Consider the following 16337-nt stretch of genomic DNA (forward strand, 5'->3'; position numbering starts at 1 on the left):
AACAAGCACATTCACCAGACATTTTTAGCAGTGTGCATCAATATAGGACGCTCGGGAAACAATGGCACTTTTCTTCCTTGCAAAAAAAGTAATGAAGTATCTTACTGAAATTGTTTCATATCTTTTTATCTATGTCTTTATTTTTTGCAAAACCATGATATGGAGGAGTTGTATTAATGAGACTACTCGTAGTTATTTAATAATTTTCTGCTGAAACATAATTAAACTATGTCCATTGCTTAATGGCAAAACTTTTCAATTGATTATACTTGGTGTTATATATGAATGTGATGTTGTTCTGTTTTCTGTGCTCATGACTTGGTAACACTTTGCATGGTTAAAGAATGGGTTTAATGTTCAAAATGTTTTAGCTTTAGTATTTGTAGAAAAATAGCACTGAAATAATGTTTGAGTCACTGAATGAATCGCAATTTGTGTTTTTGTCTATTTTCCTATTACAATTTAAATGCTTTTTTAGTATTAGTATTGGCATTGCATGTATGTAATGTAAATGGCATGTATTTTACTATAATCTCTCATTATAATTAATTACTATTAGATTGTTTTTTAAGGGTTATTTTTTTGCACCAGAGAAGGTTTGAGTTTATAGTTCTATGTATTTTCAGGTAACTGGCTAGGAGCACATCAGGACCTCGGACCTAAAGGTGAGGTGTAAATATTAAAAAATAAAGGTGGTATTTTGGTCGTTAGGCCCAAACTGTACGTTTGCTGCGACCAATATGATCCGGAACTGTCAGTCCCTCACAACGTGCCAGTTTGGTTCGTTGGGAAAGATACTCATCACGTTACAGCGACGTGCGACTATAACATCGCTACGAAGCATATGGGAATCACAAAGTTACGTCGCTGGAAGTATTGGGTACGCGCTGCACCAATCTGGCTCCTTTATAGACACGTTCTGCATCACAACGTGCCAGTTTGGCGTTAGGACGTTCTCACACGTGTCAGGGACGTACCAAATAACGTCGCACGACGGATATGGGACTCACAAAAGTTACGTCGCTGGAACGGTATGGTACGTCGCTGGCGCGAATTGTTCTGGTTCCAGTTTACGTGTCACGACGTAACTGTGTTATCTGGAAGAAAGGGGTTGGTTGGTGGGCCGTGGAGCTTGTGAACCGTGTTTAAGGGAAACCGCAGCTCCGTCCATGGCGGGTCACTAGTGACTCACAGGCGGGCAAGGCTCCCCGTGCCCACCCATGGGCCCAGGACTGAATACATTCTAACCTTGGGGATTGGTAGCTCCATGCAGCAGGTCAATAGCGCAGTTTTCCCATTGCCGTGAGGTGGTAAACAGGTGGCTGCCGCGGTTGAAAACCTCCGGGAACCGCCTTGTAGTCAGATGGAATGGTCAGCTTTCCAGAGGCAGACTTTCGTGATGTGGAACAGACTGGAATCTTGACCTAGTTTCTGCAGCAGTCTGGGACAGCGGACAGGCGTTTTGGTGACAAGACATCGTCCAGCAACGATCTCACAGGGATCCCATCTGACTGGCTTGTGAGTTTTGAGTGTTGTTCCCAGGAGATCTCCACTGTGGTAACATCTCCAGTACCAGAAATGCAGTGGTTTCCATAACAAGCATCCACATTTGAAGTGTGGAATCGGAGGAGCTCTATACACCTGCCCACACCCCCCTAGCAGTCCGTTCCCTGTATGTGTCTCGACATCAGAGCTCCCGTGTTTGGCGTCTACGGGCGATTAAATTACTTAGGCGAGTTTAGGATAAGAAGTTTTCCTGAGGAAACCCCAAGTTGACGTCATGATCTGTGATCAGAATTGCACTGGTAACAGTGACATGTAGAGAATTATCATGGTCTGAATTAAATGTTACTCAAGCATGTACCAGGCAGGGCAGCTCGTTCCACCTGCTTAGTAGCTGACAATGTGCAAAACTGCAGGGTGTAATCGCTGGGGGATGATGTGCCTTGGCGCAGCCACAGAAGTTGATTTTGGGATGGATAACTCTCCGTTGTGGTACAGAGACTCCTTAAAATGATAAGTGAAGGCTCTAAAGAGTTAATTTGGTACACTCGAGCATTCCAGATCACGTGCCCACGCAACGCCTTGCCTGTTTTCAGGAATGTACATGTGGGACTTACAGAAGGGTGGAATGGGAGTGGGCTGAGGGCTGCCCTGAGTGTGTTGACCAATTCCTCCAATACATCCACTGGATTGGGTCCCAGGTCCCATATCAGAAGTGTTGGGTCCGTTCTTCTGTCAGCAAGCTAGCACTCTAAGAAATTTCACAGCAGCTTTATTGAAAGAGAGATAGGATGGAAGTTAGTGCGAGTAGATTTTGTGATGGGTAAGATATTAGAGTCTCTTAGCTGTAAGGATCAATGGTTGTATTATTGCAGGTTTCCAGAGGAATGGAGGAGCAGTGCAGTATTGGAGCGTTGGAGCATCTCAGATGGTCTGTATCACCGGGAAGCTGCGGTAAGGAGCCATGACTAACATCCCATGGTCGACTGTAGACCAGACATGAGGGAGTGAGAGGAGTGCAGGGATATAGGGAGCTTAATGAAGTGACAGGTGAGCAAGGGTGATTAGATATTCTGGTGATTGGCATCTGGGGTGCATTGGCCTGATGACTGCCATTACTGTGGTAACAGAGTTTCTTTGACACACACCAGTTAAAAAGCCAGTAGACAGTTTGTAAAAAGAGCTTTAAAAATCGAAAGTTGATAATATGATTATTTAGTTGCGGTTTTATTCCATTACTGTGGTCCAACCACATGAAACTTGATCGCTCTCTGTTCAGTCTGGTGGTGGACTGTAATACATCACTGTGCCCGTAATGGACAAGATTCGATTTTTTATTTGTCACATACTCGTAATATAGAGAGAGAATTCCCCTAGTAGCTTAGAGCCCATTATGCATCACCAGCGTGGGTTTTCGCTAAAACCCGCGTGCATCGTAAGACTCTATTCACACACTTTACCATTGCTTATCTACTTACCACTGTTACTTGCTTTAATAATGGCGATGTTTGTCTACCTTTGAATGCAGGTTCGTATGGCAGTGTGCTACTAACGTCCCCCACCTCCCCCGCCCGTGGTTTCTCTGCGCAGGCCCGGTGCACCCAGGATGCGATCTGGCCCAGGAATGTCCTTCACGCCGGCGCCGGACACCACTGACCCTGGGTGCATCCGCAGCGGAGGCGCGAGCCAGCCCGCGGCGACGGACTTCTCCCCCTCCGGCTTTCGGATCTCCACACGGAACGCTTCTCTCCCTCTCGAGTACGGAATGCGACGCTGTGATCATCCGGAGACTCCATCGTCTGACACGTCCGGTGTACGTTAGCCGAAGGTAAGTGCACACATCACTGTTTCCCTGGTGCTCGTGCTTCTCAGATGTTTCTGCGCAGATACCCTGATCCGGAAGGCCGACTAGAGCCCCAGAGCGGTCGTGCTTCACGACGGGTGTTAACGACACCAGGGTCGCAGGGCGGCAGACGGATACGCTGCAGAGGGGACTATCGGATCCTGATCCGACGGTCGTCAGCACACGCCCGCGGTGACCGATCAGGACGACGAAAGGTTCAGTAGACTTTTTTGTGCTCTAATGAATGGTTATTGCATGGTGTAAAGAACAGAAACTGCTCTTGTATAATTGGGAATCTTTCTGGGAGCGACCTAGGCTTTTTTCCGCGCTGAAGGCCTGCACCCCAGCAAGTCGGAGGCAGAACTCCTGCTGGGCTGTCCGGACAACTCTCCAGGACTCTACGCTCCCTTTGATTAACCAATTCTCAAATAACTGCTATGATGGACTTTTGTTCTACCCGCTTAAAATGTTGAATACTTGCGCTGTGCAAATCTAGTAAGACTGTGTCTGTTGCCACGAAAGTGAGGTCCAAATATAATTAATGTAGATCTTATAAAAACATCTTATCGTGATTAACCCATAAAACGTAAAATAAATGAACAAAAACAATTTTTAAAGTTTGGGCTCATAAACATTAGATCACTCACACCCAAAGCCGTTAATTGTAACTGATATGATCACAGATATAGTTTGATGTCTCTGCTTGACTGAAACCTGGCCTAAAACCAAATTATTAATTGGTCTAAGGAGTCCTACCCCATCAAACACTGTTTATAAAACAGGACCCCGTCAGACTGGTCCGTGGGGAGGTGTTGCAACATCTTCAGTGATATTCTCCTTGTTACCCAGAAAACAGTATACAGGTTTAAATCAGTTGAAATACTTTAGGCTCATGTTACACTGGTCAATATGCAAAAGAAATCTTGTTCTCTTTCTCCTGGCTACTGTGTATGACCACCAGGGCTATATACAGATTTCTAAAAGAATTGGGAGATTTTCTCTCAGACCTGTTGGTTACCGCTGATAAAGCGCTGAATTTTTCTGAGCTTTCCATTATATTGATAATACAAATGATGCATTAGGCCTTGCGTTTTACTAACTTATTAACTGTTTTGGAAGTAAAGCCAAATGTCACCGTCCCACTCATCGTTTTAATCATCGCTAGATTTAATTTAATCGCATGGAATCGATCTTACTGCATAGATAAGTGATGATGTTACGACCATTTCCTTATATCTTGCATTTTGCGTATTGATGATAATAATATACTCTTCGCGTATGTCCGTGTCTGAACTATGTTCCAGCCACCAAAGAAGCTTCGCAAAACCTGCTGATTTATCTCAACCCCTGCTCGTGTCCCTCATAATTATACACATGAACTAGACAAAAATGCCTGGCAACCGTGGCACTATCTTCTCTATACATTAGCCAGTGTTGCCCCACATCAAATTGATAAACAAAAGGTTACGAGAAAAACGTACGTGCAGGTTCAACATTAATACCCACTCTTCCAGACAGAAATCGTAGTCTTGAAGCGTAAATGGAGAAAATCCAACTGGAAGCTTTTAGAAGTTGGAGTTGGAAAACAGTATGTCCAGCTATAGACAGGTCAAAAACTGCTAGGCTTATTACATCTAATAAACCTATAGAAATAAACTAAAATAATCTATGTTGTTTTTATTTAGCAGAAAGGGCGATGCTGTCAAATAAACTAGATGCCACCTTTATCTAAATATTCCCCAGTTGTGTTAAATAGTATGACTTCTATGAATTTCACTATAAAAGGATAACATCAGAAATGCCAATAACAAATGTAGATTCCTACAAGCGTCTAATAATTTATTTTTATCGCATCGCAACCCAAAGAATAAACTGCAGTGCTTTACACTATTAGACAGAAAGAGCTAAATAACTTATCACTGCAATCTAAACAACAACATGTTTATTAGATTCCTGTACCCACTAAATTTACTGAAAGAGTTGTTACCTGTAGCAGAAAAACCGTATCAATATTATAACCTGCCGTTATCTTAGGTCACGCCCAAAACCATTCAAGGTGGCGGTTATTAAGCCTTTATTAAGAAACCACCAGTGATCCTAGTGAACTGGCAAATTACAGACCCATTTCAAATCTTCCATTTATGTCTACAAATTTAGAAAAAGTTGTGTGCTCAATTGTGCTCCTACCTGCAAAAAAACTGATCTCTCTGAGGAATTTCAGTGGGTTTCAGGCCCATCATAGCACAGAAACTACATATTAAAATTACAGGCTTGACTTTGCTTCTTGCTTCAGATCAGGCTGCATCTCATTGCTAGTTTTTACTTGATCTTAGTGCTGCGTTCGACACCATAGATCCACGACATACTAGATAGAAGATTACAAAACTATACAGGTAGTCAGGGCAGGCCTTTAGAGGTTTAGGATCTACCTTCCGATCGTCCTACCACTTTGTTTATCTAAATGTGGGAGGTCATCTCATTTACACCAGTAAAATACTGGAGTTCCACAAGGAGTCTGTCCCTAGGCCTCTGCTATTTCAATATCCATGTTATGTCCTCTTGGTGCATATATCATTAGAAAATACGGGATTAGTTTTCCACTGGTTATGCGGATGATACTCAACCTCTATATCTAACAAGACCAGTGTGAACTTCAAATTATCCAAGTAACATCGTGTATTACAAAATGGAAAGATGGGTGACCAAATAATTTTCCTCCTAATTTAAATTTCGATAAGACAGAGATATACTTATTGTACAGAACATTACACAGACTCTCGTAGAGTACAATTTGCATTATGAACGGATGTACTGTTACTTCCTCTACTGTCAAAAATCTGGGTGTTATATTAGACAGTAAGAAACATTGCAAGCTAACGAACATGTACCTGTTCCTGATGCAGAAAATCTAGTTCATTGGCGGTCATGAACCTCTAGCCTGTCTATTGTAATGCACTTCTAGGATGGTTGTCCTGCATCCCAATACACAAGCTACAGTTTTTCCAAATGCAGCGGCTAGGTCCCTTACCAGGTCAGAAAATAAATCATATTACCCCACTTTTTACAGTCCTGCACTGGCTACGCCTATTAATTTCCGTATCAGTTCAAAATATTATTACTTACTTATAAAGCCCTCTTAATGTTTTAGTCTCCTGCGTACCTAACTAGTCTTCTACCACTCTACAACCCGTATCCCCATCACGCTCCCTAAGGTCACAAAACGCCTGGACTTTTGCATAGTACCTAGATCGAAAGTCACCCTAAAGAGTAGAGGAGCTTTTTCCGCATTTGGCTCCCAAACTCTGGAATAGACTTCCTGATAATGTTTTCGGGGTCCGACATACTTCCTCTGTTTAAATCTAGATTAAAACACACCTCTTTGTCCAAGCATTCAAATAATGGCATCTCATAAATTTTGGACTGCAGTTTATCTGATCAAATGTGCCATTATGATTCTTTAGCTTGGGGTTAACGAATTATTAATTTTACTTGGCTGGAACAGCAGCTGGGACGCCTAATTATGTCTCTATTAGGATTTACACAAGCTCCAGTCTGGATCGCAGAACACCTGAGAAGAGATGATGCCGACCCCTCAGAGGACCTCAGGATGATCTACCCAGAGTCACATACGAACTATAACACAGTTTGCTATAAGTTTGATGCATAATGCTGTTATAGTTTTTAATCGTCTGTTTGTTTACGTCCCTTTTTTTGGATTTTTCCTGAACATTTCGCCTATGCACATTGAACTGACGTCACCACTGATAAGCTAGTACTAAATATTGGTAGAAACTTAATTTTCTGTAACGTGCTTTGTAATGAAGTTTTGGTATCGTAAAAAGCGTAAGACAAAAAAACTTGAATTGAATTGATGAAGATAACCAGCAGTGAAATGTTAGTCAGGTCTGCTCCATGACAATGCAATTATTAAAGAATGCCCAGAGGCAAATATCCATAAATATAGGTATGAAAAAATGAATAAAAGTTAAACAAAAAAAATATAGAATAAAATAGATACAAACGTAATCCTGTTTAATTAACTTAGTAGAATAGAATAAAAATTTGCATGAAAGTATACTGTAGTCTTAAGTTATGAAGATACACGGAATTTACAAGAGGCCGAAGGTGCCTATGTACATATACTCGTAGTCCTGAAATATTAAGATACACAGGAATGTCAAGAGGCTAATGTGCATATGTGCATTATACTGGTAGTCCGTTAAATATTAGACACACAGGAGTTCAAGAGGCGAATGTGCCAAACAGGTTGTGACACTGTCAATATTCAATATGAGTTATAGAATGATGCATAACTTAACTGATTAATGATTATTAAGTAGATTCATGTTTGAAATGTTAATAGGCTGGTTTTTTGAGTTCAGGAGCCTGATGGCTGGGGAAGAAACTCCTCCTAAGTGTTCTCAGTTTGTTGCATCAGGCAACGAAGCCTTACCATATGGCAAGCAAAGTGAAAAATTGTTTACTAAGGGGGTTTGAGTCCTTGAGCATTTTAACAGCTCTGCTTTTGCAGCGTTTTGAGGTAGATTGTCCGGCAGCGAGGGTGGTCCCACGGTGTCCTGGTTTGTGTTCCCCTGGGTGGTCCACTAGAGGTATCCACTTCCCTTATTCGGTCCCCCCCACTTTAGAGCTGCATTTCCCATAGTCTTGTCCTGTTCATCACTGCTCATTCCACTCAGCGGTCCTCTGTCGTTTCCATTGCACTCAGGCCAATTCCCCGTTTATTGTAATCACTGTCTATATATCCTGGTTTGTTTCTGTCTTTGTCACGAGGTCCTTGTTTTATGTCACTCTGGCTGGTTTTTGTGTTTTGGTGCTTGTTCGTGTTTCTTGTTGGGACTGATTACCTGATTTTGACCGTTTGCCTGGTAGTTTTATGATTTTCTGGATTACCCATTAAACCTGCCAAATTTGGATCTACCTCTTTGTGTACGTGTCGTGACGAGGACTCCGTCACACATAGATCCGCGGTTTGGGGTTTGAACGCTTTTCCCCCACCACCATGGAGAACGGAGGGGTAGACTACGGAAACTTAACCCACCTTCGTCAAAGGGGGCGTGAGGTGGTGATCTGGCTCAAGGCGTTCTGGACTATGGGCGGTAGGGGCGGGGGTATTAACGATGAGGCCTAAAGCATTGTTTAATGACTCCCTGAAAAAAATTGAACCCTTTTGGCCGTCGGTGGGGGATGAAGGGGCTGGAGAATTCCTAGACTTTTTGGGGGTTACCCATTACCTCGCCATCGGCTCAATGGATCTTCGACCACTACCTGTTCTCCAGAAGAGATTGCCGCCACCCACGCCACAGCACATAGATAGCCGCCAGGCCCGCGCCACAAGCACAAGGCCGCCAGCCCAGCGCCACCAGCACAAGATTGGGCGCCAGCCCAGCGCCACCAGCCCAATATGGCCCGTCGGAGACATTATTAAGTTACTTTTTCCCAGGATGTGCTCAGATCCTAGAGATTCCCAGGATTACTCACATCACGCACGGCCGCTGAGCCAGCGCCATGACCCAAGATGGCCACCCTTTTGAATGCATACAACTGTACGAAAAGTGAGGCCTACAGGGTTTGCTACCTATTATCTGCTGTTCCTGTTCGGTACCGTACCCCAAGAGACTGCCCATTGATATCATGTTCGGTGTACCAGCAAAGAACCAAAGCTCATCGTACCATGACTATGCTGAGGACTGGAGAAAGAGAATGACAGAAGCTTACAAAGTTAGCCTCAAGAGTGTCACACAAAGAGAAAGAAAGATGTAAAGCCTTTGTATGATAAGAAAATACACGGAGCTGAACTGATCCCTGGGAACAGAGTACTTGTTCGGAACTTCAAGGAAAAGGTGGACCTGGGAAGCTTCGATCATTTTGGGAGGAACAAGTTTATGTCGTCACCAAGAGGAAGTACCAGGATAGTCCGGTATATGAAGTTCGACCTGAACAAGGCAAAGGGAAAACAAGAACACTACACAGGAACCTCTTGTTACCGTGTGACTACTTACCTGCAGAGAGAGAATGTTTACCTGGAAGACCTGAAAAAGAAAAACCAAGAAAAAAGCCAAGACTGAAAAAACATTGACACAGCAAAATCAAACATTCTGGGATAGTTCAGATGGTGAGGATGATTGGAAATGCCTGGTTGGAGTGGCAGTCAAAAGGAGAATCAGAGCATCGGAGAACCTCCAGAACCTCATTCAGGAGACAACAGTGATGCTGAACGATGCAGAATCAGAGGGTTGAACATGAACAAGGGAGCAGGAAGGGAGAGAAGACGATGTGTCGTCGTCATCCAGAGAGGAGGCTGGAGAAACTGATGATCCTGAAGAGAGTGACGGGGAGACTTCCTTCACAACCTGCCTGCAAAAGAGTATATCCTTTGAGAAACAGAAAAACAAAAAAAATTGTTTACTTACCATACTCTAGGTCAGCCTAGTATTGTAGATGGGTAAAACTGCTGAATTAAATCACAGTAAATTAGTTCTAGTTAAAATGTTAAATTAAGATCAGAATAAGATTGAGTTCATATTTTTGTTTGAGAGAGAAATAGTTACCATCACATTCCAGAAGAAAACATTTAGTAAATTGTTTCAATGGTGCAAGGTTAGATTCCTTCAGTGAACGTACAGATTCCTGTTGATAAACAGCGATGGTGGTAGAAGATCATGGTGCACAATGATGTCTGCTACAAACACACTGCATGAAAAGGAGATACAGTTGTGTGTAGTGTGACAGTATAGCACGAGTACTAAAACTGTTGTTATCACTGACTCCTACCAAAGAAATTATCTACAGGTAGATAACCAGTAATTTATTCTGAGAATGTCGGGACTACATTCTGTTTTGTAGGGGAGAATGTGGGGAAATCTAGAATATACATTGATAGAATAGTATAATTGTTATAAGATAATTGTGAGTTAAAAGCTAGACCCCCCCCCCATGTAAATAGTTTTTGTAATTTCAGTTATTTTATTAATAATGGTTATTTAATTATTCAGTACATGCATGTCAATTTGTAGTATACAGCTATGTGATGGGTGTCCAGTTGGGGTGGCAGTAAGCCAGAGAGAGAAAACCCCCCGGAGAAAAAACCTAGAAAAGAAAAGTTAGTTCACGCGAGGTTTTGAACGAGACTATCGGTATTGAGTCATGTTGTACTGTGTGGTAGGGAGCTGTTGCGAATGACGCTGACTGAATAAAAGAACCCAACCAAAACACACGCTTGTTCATTCCTTCAAGTGTGCTACATCTCATATCTCTTTGTAGAGTATTTGTTAAGTTTCAGTTTATTTTAATAACGTATTTGTAAATGAAGATCACGCAGACAAAGGCTGCAGACAGCGCAATCTGTTTGTTTTCTTTATTTATAAATGCCCAAAGTTTTCTTATTATGTGTGTATACAAATAAAAGCAGACCCTTTACAGATTCTATTGATGTATTGCTCTTACCTGTACGATCAAAACTGAAAGTGTAATTTAAGTTATTTTCGGCGATATGCCACAAAACGCCTATTTGCATAGACTGAACAAAAAAATAATTTATATTTTTTCAAAATGTGCAGAAAATAGTACAAACTCTGCTAAAGTGAATGTTTTGAACAAGTATTAACTTAAACATTATAAAAAAAAAAAAAAAAAAAACAACAAAATTTTTTGTTAGCTTAAGGTATTGTATCTATGGTCCTCTGTGGGCCTTTTACCCCGTGCTGGGGCGCCTCTTCCCCCGTGTTGGGTAAAAGGCCCCTCTTGCCACCTCATACATTTATAGGATTTTTAAACAAAACAAATAACTTGAATTGTTTATTTTCACACAAAATCAGTTTCTCTGTTAATAGTCATACAAACATATTTTGGGTTTTTATTATTTTGTATGTATTATTTGAAATATAACATATTTTAGGCGCAGTGAATAGCACAGTTTTTCTTAAGGTGTGCCTTTAGCCCCGTTGTACCCTACCTCCCGCGTTCCTGCAATGTGTGTCCTGCTCCCGTATATGGCATATAATTTTCGCACATCAGTGAGCCGCTATCAATATGTGGGGTATTTAAATAGGCAAATCTCGCGGTAGCGGGGGGTTTTTACCCTAACCGGAGATTTGCGTCCCGCGGGAACCCAATCCCAAAGTCTAGCGCATTAACCTAAGGAGAAGCAGTGCTAATTAGGCTATCAGTCTCAGTGCTGGGAAAGTGCAAATTCAATGGGATTTACAATAAAAAGAGATTTACAAAATAATTTTAATAAATGTTATCACAACATTTAGCAGCGTTTTATTAATTAAAAAATTGAGACATTCTTAATTTAAAAACTCTTAAATTTTGTACAAGTACTACAGCAAAAAACAGTGTAATGCATTTTTTATCAATATTTCAGAAACTGCATTTGAATATTAGCAGTATTGAATTTAATGGATTTCAAGTCCTTTAAAACACGACTGTCTAAAACGGTTTTAAATTTATAAAAACCTACACATTCAAAACATCATTATTACTCTGACATTTCTTTATGTAAATATTAAGTGTAAGTGAAATGGTAAAGTACAGTAAGGACTTTCATGATGTTATGTGCTGGGGTTGTGAATTTCAAAGGTGCTTGATTTAATAAAATGGTACTTTAAAAAGTCCTTGAAAGTCCTTGAATCTGGTGTTCATGAAAGAGTGGGAACCCTGTATTATGCAAGTGATATCAATAGGGTTTTGTTACAATAAATAGTCAGATTTTTGTTTTGTGGTTTTTCACATCTTTTTAGATAACTGGTATAAATCTCAGACAGGTTTGGTCAATAGTTTGCCAGGCCTTCTTAGGTAAATGGAAACCCTATTTAAAGAGGTTGTTCCAAATTAATAAGCAAGTCACAGTTCTCATGAAATATGGTGAGGAAGATGAAAAGTATGAAAAACAAAACAATATTTTGTGAAAAGCAAATAGAGATTATTGACTGTCAAAAGATTTGTGAGTGACTTAGAGTACAGAAGATCTTGGGTGAGATAAAGATTTATTAAGCAAAGTTTCTGTCAAACAAATTAACTGTATTGTAATGGCAGCTGTAAAAAAGCCACTGCTGAGGAGCAGACAGGTGTTTGAAGCTACTGGAGTCTCAAGATCCTCTCCATGCAGACTGACAGTTGTGTGCAAAGCTGCGTTTCAGTCACTGCTAACCAAACCTCACAAAGAGAAACCTGCACAGTGGCTGTAGAAACACATGAAGACTTGTTTTTAAATAGTTTTATTCACTTACGAATGCTGCAGTACAATGGATGGTCCAGATAAATGGATTTCTGATAGTTGATGAATGGTCATCCTATTCCAATGAGACTGAAACATCAGCAAGGAGGCGGTGGGTGATGATTTGGGTTGGAATATTGGGAAGTGAGATGTAAGTGTCAAAATGACTTCTGCACTACCATTTTCTGCTGTGGTAAATAATGAAGAATAGTCCTCTCGGAAATAAAAGGATTTTCATGCAGGATAACACACTATCCCATGCTGCATAAATACCATTGTGCTAAACAGTTTGAAAATCTGTTTCCTCAGCCACTGTGCAGGTTTCTCTTTGTGAGGTTTGGTTAGCAGTGACTGAAACGCAGCTTTACACACAACTGTCAGTCTACATTGAGAGGATCTTGAGACTCCAGTAGTTTCAAACACCAGTCTGCTGCTCAGCAGTGGCTTTTTTACTGCTGCCATTACAACACAGTTCATCTTTATCTGACCAAGATCTTCTGTACTCTAAGTCACTCACAAATCTTTTGACAGTTCAATAATCTCTATTTGCTTTTCATGAAATATTGTTTGTTTTGATGCCTTTTGCAAGACATTGCATTGTTTAATACTTTTCATCTACAGAAAGATCTTTCTTCCTCACCATATTTCATGAGAACTGTGACTTGCTTAATAATGTGGAACAACCTCTTTAAATAGGGTTTCCTTTTACTTAAGAAGACCTTGCAAACTATTGACCAAACCTGTCTGAGATTGATACCAGTTATCTAAAAACTGACACAAGTTTAGTTTAGTTCATGGAGCTCTTTCCTAAGGAGCTGATTATCTGAATCATGTGTGTTTAATGAGAGACATACAAAGTGTGCAGTGCTGCGGGTCCCCAGGACCACAATTGTAAACCACTGCCTTTATGAGAACCTCCCGTTTTTAAATGTTTTAAAAAATATTGGAGTTGGCCTAAATTTGACCAATGTGAAGGATCTCCCCTATACCTAAATCATACACAACCACATCACTTTGCTGTATTTCCCACAGGATTATTTTTTTTTGAGACTATGGAGGCTTGTGTTGTTTGGGGGATCTGGGGGCATGGTCTCGTGTAAGAAATTGCATACATTTTAAAGTTAAATTTGTCTATCTGGTGCACTTTGAGAGTTCAATATTAAGAGCTCCAAGTTTGGAAATTTAACAAAGAAAAAGGTCATTGCAATGACTCAACCCTCTTTTTTAGTTACTGTAGACCCTTGAGAGTTTTGTTAATAGGTTTTAAGCTAAATCTCCTAGCTAGGACACCTAGTAGTAAGATAAAATTCTCTGTGAAAATGGCCCCCAGAATCTGCCTTTCCTTTAGAAGCTGGAGAACCACTTAAGATTTCAAAAGGGAGATTCACAGTTTGTGGCCACCATCAAAAAAAGTCTCAGGTGACTTATCCAAATTGTCTATAAAATTATTTGTTTAATTAGTTTTATTTGTTTATGTTTGTGTAAATTCAAGGGAAAGATGAAAAATAAGGAAGTCTGGGAAAAAATGAAGAAGACAGCAGTGAGGAAAGGAAGTAATCATCAGAATGTGTTTTTTTTTTTGTTTTTGTTTTTTTTTGAGAATGTGTGCATTGTTTATCACAAGTGGTTTTCATTTAAATGTAGCAATGTACACAGCTGGTCAAAAGTTTGAAATATATTTTAAAGTATAATTTATTTCTGTGATCAAAGCTGAATTTTCAGCATCATTACTCCAGTCTTCAGTGTCACATGATCTTCAGAAATCATTCTAATATGCTAATTTGCTGTTCGAGAAATATTTCTGAATATTATCAATGTTGAAAAGAGTTGTGCTGCACAATATTTTTGTCTACACTACAGTTCAAAAGGTGATTTTTTTTTTTCTTTGGGAAGACATTTAAGTGGTAGAAAAGACTTAATTTTTAATTATAATTTTACAAAAGTTTTTTTTTATGTTTTGAACTTTGTATTCATATAATAATCATGAAGGAAAAATTCAAGATTTACCACAGAAATATTAAGTAGCACAACTGTTTTCATGCGCACAAAATATGTGATTATTTCCAAAAAATCAGAGTATGGACTTACCTGATGTCATTAATGTACGTCATGAGCACATGCACGCTTTGGTCAGAGCGGCAATAATGCGATTAGTGCATGTAAATGCACTGATTGATAATAATCAGCAATGTTTCTCGAGCAGCAAATCAGTATATGACATAAGATCATGTGACACTGTAGACTGGAGTAAAGGCTACTGAAAAATTCAGCTTTGCCTTGCAGGAATGAAATACATTTTAAAGTATATTCAAAAAAGAGTATGAAAACTGTTGTTTTAAATGTTACAAATATTTTACAATATTACTGTTTTGTACTGTGATTGTAATCAAATAAATATAGCCTTGGTGAGCAGAAGAGACTTCTCTCAAAAAACATTAAAAAAAAAATGTTTGAATGGTTGTGTACATACATTAGCAACATTAACAAGATGATCCTCCCTTTCAGCTCAGAGAAGGATATTGACTGTGCAGGCTCAGGATGAAGAAGAGGGGGAAGAAACACGTTTAGCAATTTTCTCATACCTTTGCCATGTGTTAAAATAAAAACAATAAACCTGACTACAATAATATGCTAAATGTTATTAAAAGATTCCAGTTTGCAAGAAATCTGGAGTCTCTGACTCTGCACTAGAGGAACTTTTTCCTGAAGAAGATCAGGTGCTGAGAAGGACCCTTGTTCTACAGCAAAACACTGCATCAAGCCTCCTGCCCTTCCCTCAGAAGAGCCTGTCTTCTGCTGCTGGGGTAAGAAAGACATTCCTCTTCTCTATCGGCTGTCCAGCACCTAACTCTGCCTCCTCAGCACTGTCTGAAAGAGTCTTCTCCACAGTCAGTTATCAGAGATCACACATTATCTTGAGAAACTCAACACGCTCATTTTCTAAAAACTGTGATGGAGTCTTCTACACAGTCAGTTATCAGAGATTACACATTCTCCTGAGAAACTCAACACATTTTACATATCTTTACTCTTTATGAATGTATGTCTTTTATCTTCTGAGAAGCTCAAGAACTATGGTTCTTTGGTAATTGTAATATTGTTTAGGTTTATCTTCTGATAGTAAAGCCGTATTAAAGCACATCACCAGACATTTGTAGCAGGTGCCTCATATAGGACGCTCGGGAAACAATGGAACTTTTCTTCTGCAAAAAAGTAATGAAGTATCTACTGAATTGTTTCATATCTTTTTATTATGTCTTTATTTTTTGCACCAGATTATGGAGAGTTGTATTAATGAGACTACTCGTAGTTATTAATAATTTTCACTGATAACATAATTAACTATGTCCATTCTTAAGACAAACTTTTTCAATTGATTATATTGTGTTATATATGAATTGATGTGTTCAGTTTTCTGTGCTCATGACTTGGTAACACTTTGCATGGTTAAAGAATGGGTTTAATGTTCAAAATGTTTTAGCTTAGTATTTGTAGAAAATAGCACTGAATAAATGTTGATTCATGAATGAATGCATTGTGTTTTTGTCTATTTTCTATTACAATTTAATGTTTTTGTATTAGTTTGCATTGCATGTATGTATGTAATGAATGTATTTACTATAAATCTCTATAATTAGATTACTATTAGATTGTATAAGGTTTATTTTTTTTTTGCACCAGAGAAGGTTTGAGTTTATTAGTTCTATGTATTTCAAGGTAATGGTAGGAGCACATCAGGACCCGGACTAAAGG

The 16337-nt window shown here is 39.7% G+C and overlaps 1 long non-coding RNA gene across 1 annotated transcript in view; it reads left to right on the plus strand.

The window, feature by feature from the left end:
- Positions 1-15527, plus strand: part of LOC109067673 — a 36738-nt gene extending 21211 nt beyond the window's left edge. The window contains exons 5-6 of the long non-coding RNA XR_006157239.1: positions 14077-14151; positions 15090-15527. This is a non-coding gene — a long non-coding RNA (uncharacterized LOC109067673). The remainder of the gene's footprint in view (positions 1-14076; positions 14152-15089) is intronic.
- Positions 15528-16337: the final 810 nt, after the last annotated feature.

Source organism: Cyprinus carpio, chromosome B19 (assembly GCF_018340385.1).
Source record: "Cyprinus carpio isolate SPL01 chromosome B19, ASM1834038v1, whole genome shotgun sequence".
Classification (NCBI taxonomy): Eukaryota; Metazoa; Chordata; class Actinopteri; order Cypriniformes; family Cyprinidae; genus Cyprinus; species Cyprinus carpio.